Source organism: Notamacropus eugenii, chromosome 5, assembly GCF_028372415.1.
Source record: "Notamacropus eugenii isolate mMacEug1 chromosome 5, mMacEug1.pri_v2, whole genome shotgun sequence".
Classification (NCBI taxonomy): Eukaryota; Metazoa; Chordata; class Mammalia; order Diprotodontia; family Macropodidae; genus Notamacropus; species Notamacropus eugenii.
In genome coordinates this window covers 283,644,316-283,662,124 of record NC_092876.1, presented here as the reverse complement: position 1 = coordinate 283,662,124, position 17,809 = coordinate 283,644,316, and the positions used below count along the sequence as shown (strand labels likewise).

Sequence of the window (17,809 nt, the reverse complement as noted above, 5' to 3'; positions counted from 1 at the left end):
TGGAGCACATCCCTTATCTTAGATGGCATAAAATTAGCAAGTTTGAAAGATTACTTCCCTAGTCATTTTAAGAAATGCTTCATGTTTTAAAAACCCAAGCTAATTGAGGCTTAATTACAAAATAGCTTTAGAACTCTAGACACCGACACAAGGGAAGCATTCTTACTGCCTAGTAGCAATGCCTTCCCCAACCCAGGAATACTCAGAAGATGCATGCCTTTCGACATTTCCTTTTATTGGAATTTGTGATTTCATTATAGCTATTAGCAATAAGAACAGAACCTAATCTCTGACGTTAACATGGTTAGAAAATGGAACACAAGTGACTGGTTCTTCTGGAATGGTTCTAAATGAAAAAGAGAAGTGCAAAGGGTGATTTACCAATTCTCAGGGACATAAAAGAAATACTTTAGTGAAGGAGGAATGGCCAAGTATTCTCCATGTCTGTGGAAGACAGAATTAGAAAAATTCCAACAGAAATGACTTAAGGTAGACACGTGAGAATGGGCTGAGGTTGCCAAAATCTTGAAGTAGGTCACTCAGGAATCTCTTAAGCTTTTAAGGAGTCTCCTTAGAAGCTTCCTTCCTGTAAGTGACCTCTGTGGTCTCTTCCAGTCTAGCACAAATAGCACACCTGGCATTCTGTCTTCATAGTAACCAAACTCATGTATCAGTCAGTCTGTATTTACGGTGTTCCAACTAAGTTCAGCACCAAGTTCAGCAAAGACTACCAAGTATCACAAATTGTCTCTGTCTTCCAGGAGCACAGCTTCTAGTTGGTAAAGGAAAGCTAATACACATTGAATAATCACAGAATAACATGACAGTATAACACTAAGGGTTAAATCATGTGTCTATATTCTTAGAAGAGCTACAGAAATCATTCTCTTTCCCCCTGTCTTGTATTTAGTACTTTGTATTTTTGTATTTATTTTCTTCATATTTCTTTTTAAGTTATATTTCTTTTTAACTTATATCTCTTTTCTCTTTATGTTTATTCTACATATAAATATGTGTATGTGTATATGCACACATGTATATGAGGTAACTGCAGAGGAGATTTTATAGACTGAGTTCCCTAGAACCACATAATCCCCAGAATTTGCCTGGGAAACTGAGGGACAGGCTCTATGGGATGATTCCTGTAGGCTTAGGCTCAAGAATGTACTGTAGGGTCCAATCCCCACTATATAAATAATAGTCCTGTTCTAAGAACTAACAATGTGAGAGGCACTGAAGAGCTAACCTGCTAAAAACTTTCCCTACTACTCATTGGTAATTAAAAAGAAACCTATTTATCTTCCCACTCTGACATTCTTCCTTGACCTATGAGAGGTATTTGCAGCTTCAATGTTAGTACAAAGTAAAGACTAACACATCCCAGGTAAATTTCAGGACTTTAGACCTGGAAGGAAATTTAGAGATAATCTAGGCCAGAGGTGTCAAATATACCTCTCGAGGCTGCCCAAACAAATTAAAGTATACTAGCATAAAATTTAATAAATTTAATAAATAAAATTATAATAGAATGTGGATAATGTTAATATGTGATTTTTGTAAGACATTATGCCATAGCAGGGATACTTATGTACAGTTTGGTGACAATTTGAGTTTGACCGCTGATATAATCTAACCCCTATATTTTCTTGATGAAATAAGCACCCCTCAACCCCAAAGATGAAGTGACTTGTTCAAGATTTCATAGGAAGTGAGAGACCCAGGATTTGAACATGTGTCTTCTTGTGTTCAAGATCTAGGACTCTTTCCACTCCAACTCTCCTCTCTTTATTTGTGTTCCAGATCTAGGACTCTTTCCACTCCAACTCTCTTCTCATTACTTCCACAGTATCCTCCACAGAAAACAGAAGAATGCAAATGAATGGGGAAAGAGGTTACCTATCTCAAGTGAGATCAGGTTAGAGTATCACATTCCCAATAGTGAAAACCTAGCAAGTCCTTCAGATGTTCATCAAGGTGAAATAAGAAATGGGATTTTGATAGAATAGGGAGTTTCTTTCCGCTGCCCTTTCCTGTATCAGGGATTTGATATCTGACATAGTTTAATAGTCCTGCCTGAGCCACATGGTACAGTGGCCATGCTGAGGACAGAAGCCATAGTTACATTTCTACTGATCCCCAAGATGTTATTAATATAAGCTTGGAAATGGCCAAAGTACACTGCTTGAGACTGCCTACAGAAATATTTCTGATGCAGAATGATTTGATGTAGGACCATAGACCAGAAGAGATTTCAAAGGTCATCTAGTTCAACCATCTTATCTTGCAGATAAAGAAATGAGACCCAGAAAGAGTAAACGAATTGCTCAAGGCTATAAGCAGTACAGTCAGAATCCGAACTGAGATCCTCCTACCTCAAATCCTCCTTTTACTGAGATTCAATTGGCCAAATCTGCTTCCAATCCTAATTCATCTAGCTCTTGGATTGGACTTCCTCATTGAAATGAGAAGAAATTTCAAGGTGACAGAGCAAGGAACAGTCCAAACTCCAGGATTAAAAGTCAAGAGACAAAAGCGAATCTAGTTACTTGAAGATATAAAGTGCTTTTCAAACTTTTGAAGCATTATGTAAATCAATTATTATTAACAATAATAATAATAGCAGTAATAATATTAAAGACCTTGCTAAAGGTAAAAGTAAAAAGCACTTTATAGCTAACCCCCTTGTTTCCAGTTGACATAGCTAAAGCAATTACATTATAGTTTGCAGTTTTAAGAACTGTGTTCAGCACTGGTGCTGGACTCAGCAGGACCTGAGTTCAAATCTGGCTTCAGAAACTTGATGCTTACTAGCTGTGTTTCCCTGGGCAAGTCACTTAATTCCAATTGCCTTGCCTTCCAACCTCTAAAATAAAAAAACAAAGAATTGCATCAGCACATCAGAATTCAGAAGAAATGTGAGGAGGAATGACCTTATGTGTTACAACCAGGCCTCTCAAACACACATACCCTTCAAATGGAGGGGTTGAGTACCAGAACAGTTGTCTTATCATATATGTAACCTGGTTGCATTTGAATTTCTTAGCCTTTGATCAAACTACTCTTCTTGGTACTCCACTCTCAGGGAGGGGACCAAGCATTGCTATAACACACAAAGGATCAAAAAGAAGGCAGGGCTAGATATAGATACAACATGCTGACCACCTCAAAGGCTTCTACTTAGCACCATGCTTAGAGTGCTGGACCTGGAATGAAGATCTGAATTGAAATCAACTTCAGATAGTTACTAACTGTATGACTCTAGGCAACTCACTTAATCTTTGTTTGCCATAGTTTCCTCAACTGTAAAATTAGGATAATAATAGCACCTTGGATGATTAAGAGTCTCAAATGAAACTGTATTTGTAAAGTCCTTAGCAGTGTACTGGGTGAATAGTAAGTAATAAATATAATAGTAATAGTAAGTAATAAATTCCAATATGTCGGCTCATAACAACTGACCCCTTCCTCCTAAATCCTCCACATGATGTATACCCAACATGCCATGAAACACCTAGTTTTCTTGACACTGAAAGCATACAAATGCAGCATACAGTGTCCATTATCTTTGCTTTCACTCTCACTATATGGTGATGCCTTCTTTTCTGGGCATATATTTCACTAACATACATTTTTTATGCTATTTCTCCTACAAAATTCTTTATTTGTCTACTAATGCCTAACCTATACCCATTTCCTTTGGGTGAATTTTAACTTTTTCTGAATTTCAACTCTTTTTTGAGCATAACATAGTAAATCAGGCACTGGACTTGGAGTCAAGATGACCTAGGTTTAAATCTTACCTCAGAAGCTCCAGCAAGTGTCACTTTTGCTTTTGTGACCTAAGGCATCTCATTTAAGTTTTCTGAGTCTCAGTTTTTACAAAAGTAAAATAAGAGTTGGATTCAACAGCCTACAAGATACCTTTTAATTCTATATTTGTGGTCCTATAAGACTCACATCTTTACAGCATCACCAGGAAAATTATTAATAAAAATATTGGCCTCACTGCTAGGTATATACCCCAGGGAGATCAAAAAGAAAAAGAAAAAAAGATATTTCTGTAAGTTGAGTTGGAAGAAAAAATAGAAGTCCATTATTTGGGAAATGGGTATGTAATTGTGGTACATGAATGTAGTGCTATATTACTGAGGCATGAGGATGAATGACTGTGAAATGACAGTAGACACAGGAAGATTTATATGAACTGATGCATAATGAAGCAAACTCAACTAAGAACATTAAATAGACAACCACAACAATATAAATAGAAAAACAAAACAAGAAACTCTGATAGCTAGGCACTTACAAAGGCCAAAACTGCTATGAAGAGGAAATTATAGATACACCTCTCTTCTTGGCAGAAGACGACTTTGGAGGTAGGAAATTGCATACATTGTCAGACTTGATGATTTGATTAGTTTTACTAAAGTCCTTTTTCCTCTTTCCTTTTTATTCTTTGTAATGAAGGATGGAGAGGCATATGTTAGGAAATGAAGGTGATATAAAACCAAAAATATCAATACAAAATTTGTTAAAATATAGGTCTTCTTTTGAGAGTTCACATAAAACATACAGCTGGCCAAATTTTTAGAAATATATATTGGCCAGAAAGTACACTAGCCAACTCATAGTATCATAGACTGAGAGCTTGAAGAGATCTTAGAGATCTTTGAGTACAACCTTCTTATTTTACCAATAAGGAAACTGAGGCTGAGAAGTTAAGTGACTTGCCCAAGTTCACAAAGGTACTAAGTATCTAAAAGATGTAAATCTAAATCTCATTCCAAGTCTAGTTTCTATTCAGCACATCACACTGCCTCCTTAAATATTTTCACAGAATCTTCCAAGACCCTAATTTGAAACTGGACGTATGACTAAGAGGCTATGCCCAATGGGTAAGTAGGATCATAGATTTCGAGCTAAAAGAGAACATATAGTCCATATTTATGGTAATGAAAGTAATCAAGAAAAGTTAAATGACTTACTCAAGGTAAGAAAGGTAGTTAATACCAGTCAGAATTCAAACTCAGGTGCTCAGACACCCAATTTAGTATTCTGTCTAACAAAATACTGTCTTTCTGTTCTGCTTCTTTTGATTTTCTTTCCTGAAAGATTTCCTCTAATTGCTAAGATTCTACCCTAGTACCTAGATATAATGCAGATTTGCCAAGCCCTACTTTAAGGTCATAGTCTTGCTATTATCATTCTGGGAGCCTACTTGTTGGTTATTTTTTGCTTCTAGAAGAATAGATACCAGGGCTGGATTACTTTAGAGGCCAATGAATAGGTTTCCAGTGTCCTTTGGGATTACATGAAGTCGTTTTACCCTTACCCAGTGGAGGGAGACAGTACAGGAAAGCCTCTATAGTAAAAACACCAAGTAGCAGCCTAGAATCATGGGAATGTTCCTGCTCACACTTTGTGGAAGTCATCCACCCAGGGAAGAAAGCTAATCTGCTTTGTCAGTCTATGGTGCCACCGCCTCCTTTTCTCCCACAGCTTTCCCCGCCTCTCATTTTAAAGCAGTCCTTTATTCTTGCAGATAGCTTTAGGTCAAGGAAGACAATCTGGGAAACTCCGGTTTCAGCAAGCTATGCATATTAGAAGGAGAACAAATTCTCCCTCCCTCCTTTTCTCTCTCTTGCAAAATACTCCCTGCTTAAATTGCAAACCTTGGAGCCAACACGTCTGGCAGGAGCTGCCTCATCATTCATAACCTCGTTATGCAAATAAAGCCAAGATAAATTACAAATTTTAATTGAACCCAAATCAAACCAAAGCATCCAAAAAAAAAAAATCCAACCTCACCACTTAACCTAAGCTTATAAATGACACCAGATTCCATTTCATTTCTGAAGCAAGTTTTTTTGTAAACATTTTGGGCTAAATAAAAAGGTAACAATAAATTTGCTGACCAAGATTTCCAATTTGCATGCGTTATATGTTGTAGCTTCATGTCGAATATGTAGTAGCACATACCTGGTGACAGGTGCCTGTGACAGAAGAGGAAGGGGAACAAAAATTGAACATGGGTCCATGAAAATCCAAAACAGAAGTCTTAAACAACTGAAAAGATACCTTACAGAAACTTTACTTATATTACTGCTGGAGGCCTGAGCAGTATCACCTCACCTATTTCAGAGTGTGCCGCCTCCTCACCGAAAGTCGTGCTGTTCAACCCTCTTAATCTTTTCCCAAGCTTCCATAAAATGTAAATATTTCTGACTCACACGAGGTACTCGCATTTTGCTGTTCAATATTATTCTCCCACTGAACCCTGAGTTCTTCTGAAGGTGGTGAGTTACACAGCCTCCTTCTCATTGGAAAGCATGACTCCTCCAAGGAAACCTTAGTCAATTTCAAAAGGATAAGTGAGGTCCAATACTCACCTGTTCTCAAGATACACAACTTACCTCTGCGGTGGAAAAAAATGAGGAGTGCTGAAAAAAAGAGATTTTTTTCCTGGATTTCCCCCATAGAAAAGAGATGCAGAAAACATTTAGGTCACTCGGAATTTTAGAGTTGGAAGAGACTAGGCCAGGCATCTTTTGCTTTTGCAACCTAATGCTTATAAATTCATAAAATAAAATGTATAGGACCACGAAGAAAAACAATTATTTTGAAGTATAGTTATCCGTACAAGTTCATTGGACTATAGGTTAAGACCTAGGACAGCCCTCATATCTTTCAGTTGAAGAAATGGAATCTCTCTCCTCACTTACCTATTGTCACACAGTGAGTGAGACTCCCCCAGCTTAGAACCCAGCCTCCTGACCCTAACTGATCCAGGGCTCTTTTCCTACCACACTGGTGGGATAGACCTTGTTACAGAAGCAGGGCAAAGTAATTTGTGAAAGGGGGCACAGATGGAGTTTGGAGCTGCCTGCCAGTGTAATTTGAGCACTAAAACTCCTGAGCCTGCCCTCAAAACATTTCCCTGCAGGTTTTTCCACTGTGGCTTTGGGTTAAGGCATTGTTTCCTTAAAGTCTCTTGTTTAAACGCAAATGCTATCATAGAGGCAATATACTGATACATGATCATTCATATTAAACTACTCATTCATTTGATGAGTGGAAAGCAAAGATTTCAGAATGTAGCGTATGGTAGCACAGAGTTCCTTAGGTGGGGCACAGCTGTGGAGGGTCCTGGGCACTCAGAAGGAAGCTAGAATGTGCCAGACAACTGAAAATTGGTGACTCCTGGCAAAAGAATACCAGGGAGGAGCAAACGAAAAACCTCCTCTACTTCATAATTCTGCCAGGAGCCAGCCCTCCCTGCTTGAGTTTGCCAGGGAATAAACAGTCATTGGCTTGATTATCCTGGATGGTCTGGGTTCTTCACACCATGAGAGCTCCCTGGGCATCATTTCCTTCTCTGCTCCCATTTCTTATCCATGCCACCTTCAAAATGGTTCCTTGAAGGATTCTTTTAATCAATCAAGAAGCATTTATTAAGTATTTACTATGCCAGGCCCTGTGCTTTAGAGATATTAATGTGAGATATTAATAATTTCATTATTAGAGACTAAATTCCCTTACCTATCAGCAACACTATGCTCAGAAAGACATCACAGAGGAAAAGGGAAGAGGACGGCTGAAGCACACAGGATAGAATCCAAGTCTTCCAAGTGACCATCTCACATTAATTAGTTATGTGAATCCTACATACACAATTCAAATGCAAGATTAGATAGCACTCAGGCAAGTTCCATGTCTTTCAAAAGCAAAATGTAAAAGAAGGGAAGCAATAAAGCCCCTCGGAGGTAGTTTAAGGAGCAACAAGCATTGGTTTACACAAATGAGTATGAATCATCATTTTTTTCCTGGAAATTGTCATCATTTTTTGTAACAGAAGAAAACATTAATCAAAGAATGAAACAAGTTTTGGGGCCAGTAGGAATGGAAAATACTGTCTAATATCTGTCAGGCTCCCAAACTAATACAAGATGCATGCAGGATTGAGTTAGACCCAGTTCTTCAATATTCTTTTAGAGGACTGTTCTAATGGGGTTATCTTCTATTGCCACAAACTGCAGCCCTAACACAGACTAGCCACTTCATAAAATGTGGTATGAGGGAAGAGGAAAGTGTAATAAAGAGTGTGTAAATGGACCTGTACAAAATCATTGGGATATAACTATGAAGTTAGGGCCTCAGTTTGGTGATTGTTGACCAATTGCATTGCCTTCAGATAGCAAGAATGAGTTAGAGTAAATCATTTCTGTCCACTCTCTATCCTTCCTCAAAGACACTCTCCTATGGGTCCAGAGAGTATTTACTTTTGTGGGGTGCCAAAAGATCAAAGTCTCCAGACCATTATGAACACCATTAAAAACTCAGGATGATAAAGCATGTTCTAAAATATAGTCACCTTTGTCTGTTGCCATAAATCTCATTGCCATTCATTAGACTATATGGCCACTATTTTCTTAAGGAAAAAATCATTTTAACACATTTTATAGTTAATAAATAACAATGGCTTTGTATTGTAACGGTACGATTCAATGTCCTTTCTCCAGTGTTTCTCATGAAGAAATAACCAGAAGATTTTCAGGTTGGCATCTTGCCTAAGTGAACCAAATGATTCTATAGGCATGTTATAATATTTCATTGCAAGGACAGAGGGGAAGCATTCTCCCTTCTAGAGTGTTTGGAGGTCAGTGAGTAAATTATTTTACTATTCCAAAGAAGTGGGTGATTTTAGTGGTCTGTTAGTTGGATTCTGTATTCCAAAATACACACAAACTCAGAACCAATTACCAAGGAAAGGTTGCTAACAAATCTTAACAGACATAAAAGATCTGGGGATTTTTTTAATAGAAAATTTATTATTTTACATATGATACAAAGAAAAAACATTCAGATTCAATTTCATTGACATTAAAGAGATATTGATAAGGATGGTGATGGTGGTAATGATGATGATGTTGATGAAAGATATAAACAGATTGATAGAGAGAAGAGAGAGAGAGGGGAAAGAGAAACAAATAGACAACAGATAGATGTGACATTTATACTGGCTTCAAAATTTCAAGAGAGTTTTTGAATGATTAACTGATAGTGATGATAGTGAAGAGCAGAAAAACATTTTGCATTTTACTTAAATACTTTAGTAACATGTACCTCCTTGTCTGCCTTTCAACAACTAAGGAAGTAGACTGAGGGCATCCCGCATTTTTATCTGTGCCTTAGGTCACCATGGCCAAAAAATTACTCTCTGGGTGGTTCCATGGCTAGAGTACAGGGTCTGCAGTCAGGAAGACTTGAGTTCAAATCTAGTCTCAGTTATTTGCTAATTGTGTGGCCCTGGACAACTCACTTACCCTTTGTCCATTTATAAGAATGTGTTCATGAGAATTCACATCTGTCTGTAGATTGTCCCTAGCACCGGGTATTGAATGTTACCCTGTCCACTGGAATGAGACAGAGTTGGGAAACACAGGTTCTAGTCTTGGCTCCGCCATTCACTCCATTTGACCTCTAATATCTCTCAGGCCCTCAGTTTCTTCTTCTGTAAAATGAGAGTGCTGCATTGGATAATCTCTAATGTCCCTTCTGATCTAATAGGCTGTGATTTCATATTTTTTAGACTGACAACCCCAGCTTCCCTCTCAACCGTCCTAGCAATCCCTACACTTTCCAGGGATTATAATTCATTTTCTATAGAACAAAGGAAATTAGAGGAAAGCAAAAAATTCCCTGTTGCTAAGTCACTAAGTCATTTTCTACCCTGGTGCAGAACTTTTACATTCTGTATTCCATATGATAAAAGCAGGCCAAGCCCCAGCATTCTCTAACAAATTTGGAGGTCCCCTTCAAAATCTTAGGCCCTTTAGTGGCCATCCTATCCCATATTGTGAATTAGTATGAAATTTGTCCTATGAAAAGTTGAGATGATGAGACCACAATTACTATTTCAGCATCCTGGCAGTTTCCTCTGATAAGAATACTGCAGGAACAGTGAAATTACAATGATTTACATGTTTTCTTTCATACACAAAGACATTAAGTTGTTAAGCATATCATAAAAGTTGAGTGCATAGTCACTCTTCTCAAACTCATTAAAATCAGTAGAGACTAAACTTCCCACTCTCCACCCCTTATACACACATGAAAACTAACCCTTTATGACTCTTTGGGGTTGATATGAAGCAATTCCAACTGTCCTTGAAGTTGTTGGCTATTTCTTGGACAGACGCAAGCAGTAAAATCATAACTATGAGAACAGGAACTTTAGGGTCTCCCAGTGGACCTGGAACCTTGGAATTCCAAGCTCTAGGATTGAGCCAAAAATATAGCAACAGTAACATTTAGAAAAAAAAAAAAATTCAACAGCAACCATGTATGTGCTGTCCTCTGTGCCTGCATGAGAATTAAAAGGACCCTGAATGTGAAGCTCTGTTGGGAGGATTACAACAGACCTGTCCTCAAGTTGCTTTGTTTTGGAATAGGATAAGTTTGGAAATAAATATAGTGACAAAGTCAACTTCCCTTGGCCATGATCACTGGCACTGCCAGGAAATTTGATGCCATCTAGAACCCTGCCAAAAGCTGTTGGCTAGACCCTATGCAACTCAAAAAAAAAAAAAAAAAAGATTCTCCATCATTACGTACATTCCTCACTTGCCCAAATCCCACAATGACTGACAATTACTTTACAACTGACAAGATTTCCACTGCAGTGTGTTGGAAAGGACATATTTTCGTATCGTAGGTCTCTTTCTAAATGCTTGGAAGTTGTGCCAGACACAAGACTCTAGTCATTCATATTGGATGGGAATTAAGAAATGGAAACATAAAGATAGATTCGTCTACTATTTTGTGTTATACAACAATGACTACTTAGGGATGGGTAATCCAAATGGCTTCATCTTTTTATGCTGTTAATTATAAATTGGGGAAACCAGGAAATAGATCAATTAGAGAATAGATAGGGCAGCCATAACAAGTACTCCACTGTTTCCTTAAGAAAGCTGTGGCAAACTAGAAAATGTCAATGAACCTAGATAGAAAGGAACTAAATAATAGAAGATGATTTCATTGGGAACTATCTCCTTCAGTTTTTTTAAATAATTAATAAAACAGAATATTTGTCAATACTTCCCTTAGTACAACCATTTTCTTGTACTAAAAACCACCAAGTGCCAAATGTTTTCTTTTGTAGCTTTGTTAACCACTTAGGCTAATCTTTGTGGTGACATTTGCCATTGCTGGTTTCATAGCAAGACAGATATACTGTGTTTCTTTCCCATTTGGGTTATATTTAACACTCCAAACTGTAATATCACTCTGAATTCCATTACATTGGCTCACATGTTTTTAAAGCCTTTAAGATCTTTTTTTCTTTTATAAACTCAGCTTCCTATATCCTCTCCATCTCTCCCTTCCTCTCTCTCTCTCTCTCTCTCTCTCTCTCTCTCTCTCTCTCTCTCTCTCTCTCTCCCCTTCCCTCTTTGCCTCCCTTCCTTCCTCCTTTCATTCTTCCCTCCCTCCCTTCTTCCTTCTCTCTCTTTCCTCTCTCCTCCTTTCTTCCTTCCTCCATCTTTATTTCCTTCCTCTCTCCCTCCCTTTCTCTCTCATTCTCTCTTCCCTCCTCCTCCTCTTTCTTCTTCCCTCCCTCTCTGTCTCTCCACAATTAGACATTTTCTCCTTCTTAGATCTCCAAGTCATAGTCAGGGATAGTACTTTCAAACAGTTCATCAAGTAGTTCAAGATGCTGCTGACTCTAGCATTATAAATAATTTATACCACATGAAAAGTTTAATAACATCATCAAACTCAAATGCAAAATGAGTTCTGATTTGTAATAGGCTATGCCTTGGCTTTTAAAAAGTATAATAATTTTGGCATTTGAAAGATAAAGTCATCACTTCAAGAATTATCCCAGTTAACCCTGGACGGGGTTTGACTGTCCCCAGGAGATGAAAACCAAACTCTATATTAGAGAAAGGAAATCCCTTTGAAGAGCCAATGCAAACAATTTTTCATAGAAATATAAAAATTGGTCAGACACAATTATTCCTACCCCTACCTGTTCAAGAAGTTGGTCTGGTCTTCAAGGTGATGACCAGGAACTTCAAGATACCCTCGTTCAACCAGAGTTATACTCCAAGGAACCCAAATTGCTTGATAATTAGCTGTGGGATGATTAACCACCACCAAATAGAAAGTGCATTTTGACTGATGTGGGGAAATAGATCTAATAAAATCGTCATTTCAGAGGAAGAAAAGGATCATGCTGCATTTGTCTAATTTCTCAGGAACTTAACTATTTGCCTTTTCCCATACATTCATTTAAACTCCCTCCCCCTTATGGGAATTTAATTTTCTCGGTGAAAGTAAAACACTTTCTGCAAATCTTACAAGTTTGCCATCCTTGGGATCCATTTTCCCTGAGACAAGTGCATTGATACTCCATTAATGTCAGTAGAAATCTTGCACCTGACGCCAATGGAGAAAAAGGCCTTGATAATTATTTCAACTTTTCTTAAATGGCTGTTACAGAAAAAGGGGAAAGGGAATGGTTTGAATAAAGGAGGTAGGCCTATTCCCAGCCCTGCCATCTATTCAGCAGACAATCTACAATAATTTATTTGATTTTATTCTGCCTCCATTTAGCCAGGATAATAATAGCAAAAAACTCCCCACTGAAAGAGTGCAAGGAATTTTGAAAGGGATAAGTGGGGTTGTTCCAAGGGGCAAGTGGTAGGCCATTGAGTAGGGATAGGTGAATTATTATTGACAATAAAACATTAGTAAGAATAGACAACTTCTCATTAATAATCCTCTGCTCTATAAACTTCAGTAACTCTCCATTACATCTATGATAAAATACAAATCCTCAGCTAAGGAGTGAAGACCACCGCGAGTCTTATGCCAGTGTATCTTTCCAACCCTTTGTCATATGCTGGTTGCTGTTTGTCCTTCATTCTTGGAGAGAACCAATGATGTCTTCACTTGCACGTGAATTGGATTTAAGTGAGGCAGAGATTCACAAAGTCATCAGCCTTTCTCTCTCTTTCCGAGTCATCAAAGTCCAGTGACAGGACAAAAGTCAGGATGACCAATGGCGCAGTGGATGACCCAGGTGTCTTTTATGTCTGACCAAGATCTAGGTGTTCCACAGTGCCTGCTTCAGCCATCTTCAAGGCCATTGGAACAAATTGTTCTTATCCACCCCTGCTGCTGAAGTCAGTCTTCACATTCCTGAGCTAGATACTCCCCTGGCTCACCAACAGATCTAAGGTCTCTTAATTACCCTCAGACTGGTTTAGTCCATCTGCTGAGACAGTTTTACTGGAGTGAGGTCACTGTGCAAGCTATAGTTTTGTGGAGCTACAGGTGAGAGTTAGGTGACAGGTGAACCCCAAAGGTGGATAAGCAGCCCTGAAGAGCTCTTAGCAAGCCTTCTCACCAAAGGTACTAGTTTCCCTGAACACCTCATGCAGTCCTTTGTCACATGACTCCTTTTCACATAGAATATAGCTTTAGAATTAAAAGTAACTCCCTGCTTTGAATAAGTTGCTATATAATATCCATCTTTTTTTTCAGAGAGAGCAATAGGGAAATTCAGTGATTATTGCCATTTCTGAAGTCAGTCATGGACCGAGGGAGGTTACAGCCCATGCCTTAGGGCCCTTTCCACAACACCATTCTGATTACAATTTTACTCTTTCCACACTTATAGTGTGATAAAAGGAGGCCAAAAATAACTGCCTCAAAAAAAAAACAAAAAACCCAGTAAAGAACCACTGATTCTGATAGAAAGAGAGAGAGGGAGGGAAGGAGAGAGAGAGAGAGAAAGAGAGATCCAAACTGAAGCAGGGAAGTGGTGAGTGATCTCTTCGAGGTCTCCTATAAGTGATAAACTAGAAAACAAAACAAAGTTATCATGATTTCTATTATCTGTGCATAGGAAGTTTTTAACCAAGATGAAATTTAAAAAAAAAACAACCTTTTATGAAGGGATATATGTCTATCTTATGTTCACCAAACTATGGTACCTTAAAACTTTCAAGCAGACCTGAACATCATCATTTTCTCTTCCCCTGACTGTTGGTATATCCTCACCTCTCATGATCATACCTAGTGAGAAAATAAATGGTAGTGGGTAGCACAAAGTCTGGATCATGGTAAGCACTTAATATTATTATTAATATTATTGACTGATTGGTTGGATAATAAGGAAAAAAGAAAAAAGATTAAGAAATCACAGTCATCTTTATAGCAGTAATGTCACTCTACACTGGTGAATGAAAATTATAGTATAAATACATACGTTCCATCTTCCTAAATATTTCCTATATCTACAGAAGATATGATGTTGTAAACCCCCACTAGACTGACCTAGTTATTAGATCACAAGCCAGAAATACCAACTGTATTTCTATGAACACAGTTGCCTTTAATCTTTGTGATTCTCTACATTTGGTCTAAGTGACTGATCCACATGTTAAAAAGAACAGAAGACAATTATCATTATGTTCTTACTTGTTATAGACTAGCTAATGGTTCATTCCTGGTCTGTTTGAGGCATGGTCGTAAAGACACAGTTTGCAACAACTTCTTTTCTATCATTAACATATGGAATAATCTCCACTTTGTTTCTGGAAGTGTTCCTTAAACTTCAAGATTTTCCATAGTGAAGAAAGTCACACACACACACACACACACACACACACACACACACACGCACGCACACACACACAAACAGTGCTCCAAATGGCTTGTTTAGTTGTAGCTCAAGAAATGCTTGTTATTTCCTTAAGAGAAGGTTGAATAACTATTTGTTGAGAATCTTATAGAGGATATTGTTATTCAGATCATGATGAAACTTGATGTCCTCTGAGGCCCCTTCCAGCTCTGAGATTTCTGTGATTCTATAGCTTTGTATAATTGGCTAATCAATGATGGTGAATGGAAAAACCTAACCTGGACCAACACAATTTCCCTTCCCCTAGAAGGGGATTTCTCTTGAGATCTAGAGCACAGAATAAACTGTTTCTAGCTCTTTTTTTTCCCCTCCACTAGTCCTTCCCTAGAGATGACTACCATTAGACACAAATATGTGTGTATATGTGTGTATGTGTGTGTGTGTGTATGTGTGTCTTTGTAAAATCATCCTCTACATATTTCTACTTATCAGTTATTTCTCTGGATGTAGATAGTATCTTCCTTCGTATGTCCTTTGTAATTAATTTGGATATAGTATGCAAAATTACTTAGTCACTCAAAGTTGTTCTTAAAATAGTGTTGTTGTTAATAAATAGAATGTTCTTTTGGTTTTGCTCATTTTGCTCTTCACTACTTTACATGAGTCTGCTCATGTTTTTCTAAGATCATCGAACTTATCACTTCTTGTTCAGTCATTCTCCACTTGATGGGCATCCCTGCAGTTTCCAGTTCTTTGCCACCACAAAGAGAGCTGCTGTAAATATTTTAGAACATATAGGTTATTTTCCTTTTCCCCTAATCATCTTGGGGAACAGGCCTAATAGTGGTATTGCTGGGTCACAGCGTATAGGCAGTTTAAAAATTCTTTGGGCATAATTCCAGATTGCTCTCCAAAATGGCCAGATCAGTTCATGGTTCCACCAATAGTGAATTAGTGTTCCACATCACCTCCCACACTTGTCACTTTCCCCTTCAATCATTTTAGCCAATCTGATAGGTGTAAAATGATGTCTTAAGGTTGTTTAATTTGCATTTCTTTCGTATGACTATAAATTCTTTTGATTTCTTCACTGGAAAACTGCCTGTTCATATCCTTTGACCATTTATCAATTGGGGAGTGATTCCTATGCTTATAGATTTGGTGATGTTTTTTGTGTATTTGTGATATGAGGCCTTTTTAGGAGAATCTGTCCACAAAATTTTCCCCTAGTTTTCTACTTTCCTTCTGATTTTAACTACATTTGTTTTATTTGTACAAAACATAGAAATTATCCGTTTTACACCTCACACTGCTAAAGGTCTCATTTTATAAGGAAATCATGGCCACCTTTAAAAAACAAACTGTAAGCTAGATGGCATCTCCCTCTAGATCTTCACTGCAATTAGAGGACCTTTACTGGGCACAATTATTTTATATTGTGTTGATCTTGCCTTTCAAAGTAGATTACAAGCTCCTTATAGGTGTAAGAGAGGGTCACTTAGTACAAGGGAAAAAGTATTGGCTCTTGGGTCTATAGGACCTAGGTTCAACTTACACCTCTGATATTTTACAGAAGTCACTTCACCTCTCAGGGCCTCAGTTTTCTCATTTGTAAAAAGAGGGGGCTGGATTAAATGGCCTCTAACATCCTTTCCACTTCTACAGCCATGATTCTGTACTTCTGAATTCCATACAGCACCTTGGACAGAAAATGTTTCCTCCCAAGGGAGTCCATTATACTTTTGGATAGTGGTAATCATTAGGAATTGTACTGAACTGTCCTTTACCTATTGCATTTTGTTATATAGTGTCTGTAGGATATCATTATCTATGGAGAAACCCCCTTCTGTTTGGGCTTCATGTTAACACTGGTTATATGTTTCAAGGACTTTTGTATGATCTTAATCACAAAATCTCAGTGATGGGCAGTCTACTAGCATTTATTAAGTGCTTACTTTGTGCCAGATACTGTGATAAGTGCTGGAGATACAAAAAAGGCAAAAACCAGACCCAAGGAGTTCATTATAACTGAAGGAGGCAGCATGCAGAAAACTAGGCACAAAAGGCTCTATACAAGATGAATAGGGGATAGTCTCCAAGGGAAGGCACTAAGATTAAAGAAGGACTGGAAAGGGCTTCTTACAGAAGCTGGGACTTTATATGAGATTTGAAGGAAGCCAGGGAAGATAGGAAGTGAGAATGAAAAGAGAAAATACCATTCATGAGGGACAACCAATAAAAATGCTCTTATTAGGGAAATAATGGTGGAGTGCAAGGAACCTAATATCACTGAATCTTAGAACACATAGAGGCTAGTAAAGGTAAGAAAACTGGAAAGGTAGGAGTTGTCCAGGTTATGAAGGGCTTTAGAAACCAAATAAAGGATTTTATATTTAATCCTGGAGGCAATAAGGAGTTACTGAAGTTTATTGTATGAGAGGATTATATGGTCAGGCTTGAATTTTAGGAATAGCAGCTGAGTAGAAGACAGACTGGGATGGGTAAAGATATGAATCAGTGGGACTGACCAGGCCCGGAATGACTGAAAAAATTGTTGTATATTAATATAATGAAATATTGTTGTGCCATAAGAAAGATGAAAGCACTGATCTCAGAGAATCCTGGGTAGCATATGAATTGATGGAAACAGAAGAGTTTATACAAAGAGAGCAACTTCTAAAAAAAAAGGTTTGATTGGTGTATTTAGTTTCTAGATTATAAGCATTTACAAATTATTCCTACTTCATGAGACGTCTCATAACAAAGTAAAATAGTTAAGTGAAACTAGTAATATGGCAAACTCATCTGAAAAGTCATACATTTCATATCTGTAGCATCTAACTTCTCAATTCTTTTAAATGAACAGAAATCTTTTTTCTCTTTCTATCCAACACTCCATTGGAAAAAGAAAATAAACAACAAATTTCTTATAACAAATAGCAAAGTCATAAATCAAGCTAAACAAACTTATGATGTACATACATGTATATGTCTCCATTATCTCCACATATTGTATAGCGTGTACTATCATTAGTGTTCTGAAATTGTGGATGGTCATTGTACCCTGGCTTCTCATAACTTTTAAAATCTATTTTTCAGTGTTACCATTGCACGAATTGTTCATTTTTTCCCAGCTTATGAAAGTTCTCAAAAGTT

The 17,809-nt window shown here is 37.7% G+C and overlaps 1 long non-coding RNA gene across 2 annotated transcripts in view; it reads right to left on the bottom strand.

The window, feature by feature from the left end:
* The window catches only part of LOC140506215 (uncharacterized), a 117,174-nt gene extending 108,795 nt beyond the window's left edge, over window positions 1-8,379 (bottom strand). For both annotated transcript variants that reach the window (XR_011967811.1, XR_011967812.1), the window contains exon 1: window positions 6,723-8,379. This is a non-coding gene — a long non-coding RNA (uncharacterized lncRNA). The remainder of the gene's footprint in view (window positions 1-6,722) is intronic.
* Window positions 8,380-17,809: the final 9,430 nt, after the last annotated feature.